Source organism: Carlito syrichta, unplaced genomic scaffold (assembly GCF_000164805.1).
Source record: "Carlito syrichta isolate Samal-C Ts95f unplaced genomic scaffold, Tarsius_syrichta-2.0.1 Scaffold315801, whole genome shotgun sequence".
NCBI lineage: Eukaryota > Metazoa > Chordata > Mammalia > Primates > Tarsiidae > Carlito > Carlito syrichta.
In genome coordinates, this window is record NW_007259897.1 from 184,041 (window position 1) to 187,031 (window position 2,991).

Below are 2,991 nucleotides of genomic sequence, written 5' to 3' on the forward strand. Positions count from 1 at the left end.
GGGGAACCAGCTGGTAGAGTTGGGGTTTTCCTGCAGAGACGCATTGGTTGCAAGTCCAATCAGCCATTCCCCATGTCATCGTAAAGTTATTGGTTAGGCTTACCAACCTCAATATGGCTAAACCATAACCGGAGGGGTCCCACCTCATTAGATTTCGACCCTTCATTGTTGGGGGGACCCGCTTGAGTCGAGAAATGTGGTACCACCAGGGGTGTCCTAACAGTTTAGCCACGGTAGGATTTGTAAGGACTACTGTGTAAGGTCCTGTCCAGCGAGGTTGAAGGGACCGGGGTTGGAGCTCTCGAAGGAGAACCTCGTCACCAGGCTGTAGAATGACGGCTGCCCATGGGTCAGACGTGGAGTTGGCCTGGGGCAGGGTTTGGTCGGCATGCTCTCGTAGGAGGTGCTTGAGTGAGAGGTAGGGCAGGTAGGAGACTAGTGGTGGAGGAGTTGTAGGAAGGCCAGTGTTAATGAGAAAAGGCCTACCATACATCAATTCAAATGGGCTAAGGCCGACCGGCCCCTGGGGAGCCGCACGCACCCTAGTGAGAGCAACAGGAAGCAGAGTGCGCCAGGAAAGTTTTACCTCCAGGGAAAGTTTGGTTAGTTGTCCTTCAGGAGGCCATTTGCCCATTCCACCTTACCCAAGGACTGAGGGCGGTAGGGGATGTGAAGTTTCCAGATGATGTTGAGAGCTTCGGCCACCAGCTGAGTGATTTTGGAAATGAATGCCGGGCCATTGTCTGACTGGATGGACATCAGGAGGCCGAAGCGGGGGATGATGTGCTCCACCAAGGTCTCAGCCGCCGAGGCTGTCTCCCGGCTCGTGGGAAAGGCCTTGATCCAACCTGAAAAGGTATCTACCATTACCAGCGGGTATCGGTACTTTTTGTGTTTTGGCATATGAGTGAAGTCCACCTGCCGGTCCTGTCCAGGGAGACACCCTCGCAGCTGGTGGGCCGCCGTTCGGCGCTGGAGGGCTCCTTGAGAGGAAACATATGCACAGGTTTGACAGGCCATGTGGACCTGATTGATGGTTTCTCGGAGACCCTGCGGCGAGAAAATTGGGGAGAGAAACCTGTGCATGGCTTCGGGACCAATGTGTAAAGACTGATGGATTGTGGCCACGATTTCCTTTGCCGATGTCTGGGGAAGGATTATCCTGTCTCTGAAGTACATCCACCCTTGTTGCCCGCCACAGCGCCCTGGCTGAGGAGTTTCCATTGTTCATCCCCTGAGTACCTGGGAGTTAGGGAGGAGGAAAGAAACAGGACAGGGGTGGCGTTCTGGGTTGAGGTAAGTTGGCGGGCCGTGGCGTCGGCCAGGGCGTTTCTTTGAATGACAGGGTCTGTGCCCATCTGATGGCCTCAACAGTGGACGATGGCTACCTCCTTGGGTTCTTGTAGGGCCTGGAGTAAATGTTGAATGGCCTTACCGTTGACCACCGGAGTTCTTCGGGTGGTTAAGAACCCCCTTTCTTTCCAGATCACCGCATGACTATGAGCGATAAGGAAAGCATACTTAGAATGGGTATATATAGTGACCCTGCGGCCCTTGGCCAGCTGTAATGCTCGGGTGAGTGCCACCAGCTCTGCCTTTTGGGAAGAAGTCCCTCGTGGTAGTGAGGCAGCTCCCACCACGGTGGGAGGAGAGACCACTGCATAGGCTGCCCTGCGGCCTCCGTCCGGCCCCCTAGTTGAGCTTCCATCTATGAAGAATGTGAGATCAGGGTTAGACAGAGGTTGGTCAGAGAGTCCTGTGCGAGGGGAGCTGAGAGCCTCTACCAGCTCCACACAGGAATGTTCAGACAAAACTGAGGAGCTAGCAGAGGGAAGGAGAGTAGCTGGATTTAGAAGCGGTAATGAGCGAAGAGACACTTGGGGGTGTTCTATGAATAAAAGGTGGAACTCCTGGACCCTAGAAGGGCTTAATAAGGAATAATGACTTATGACCCAAGAGGTCCTGGAGTCTGTGAGGGGAGTAGACCATAACCGGCTGTTGAAGGGTAAGCTTTAGAGCCTCCTTGATTAAACAAGCCACCGCTGCCAGCGCCTGGAGGCAAAGCTGCCATCCCTGGATGGTGGGGTCCAACTGTTTGGACAGGAAGGCGACCATCGGTGAGAGGGTCCCACTGGTTGGGCCAGAACCCCGGTCGCCATCCCAGTTCTTTCCTTGGTGAACAGGAGTAAAGGCTTGCGGAAGTCAGGAAGCATCAGCGGTGGGAGGGGAGGCTAGTGTCTCGCAAGGTCTCAAAGGCACGGGCTACAGTTGAGGGAGAAGTGAGGGGGCTGATAGGAGTCTCCTTAGCTGCAGCCTATGGCAGTTTAGCAAGTATAGCGAAATTGGGGATCCAATGCCTAAAGAAGCCCACCAGCCCAAGGAACGACAAGATTTCAGCACTTGAGGTGGGGGGTAGGAGTTCCCTGATGGAGGTGGTGCGGTCCACCATGAGGGCCTTGGAGGTGGGGGTCAGGGCCACCCCTAGGTAGGTGACTTGTGGGGTAGAGAGTTGAGCTTTGGAAGGAGAGACCCTGTATCCCTGCTGTGCTAGAAAGTTAAGGAGGGAGGTCGTATCTTGGAGAGAAACCTCCCTGGAGGGGCTGCACAGGAGGAGGTCATCTACATACTGGAGGAGAGTGCTACACCCAGAGTCATACGAGGACAGGTCCTCGGCCAACACCTGTCCGAAAAGGTGGGGACTGTCACGGAATCCCTGAGGCAGGACCATCCAGGTTAATTGTTGGGTCCTGTGGGTGTCTGGATCCTCCCAAGTAAAGGCGAAGGAGTCTGGATGTAGGGGGATGGTGAAGAAGGCATTCTTAAGGTCCAGGACTGTGAAATGAGTGGCAGTGGGGGGAATCTGAGATAGGAGAGTACATGGGTTAGGGACCACTGGATGCAGTGGTACTACGGCAGAGTTTATTATACGCAGATCCTGTACGAGTCGATAAGCACCAGATGGATTTTTTTTTTTTTTTTTTGAGTTGGAGT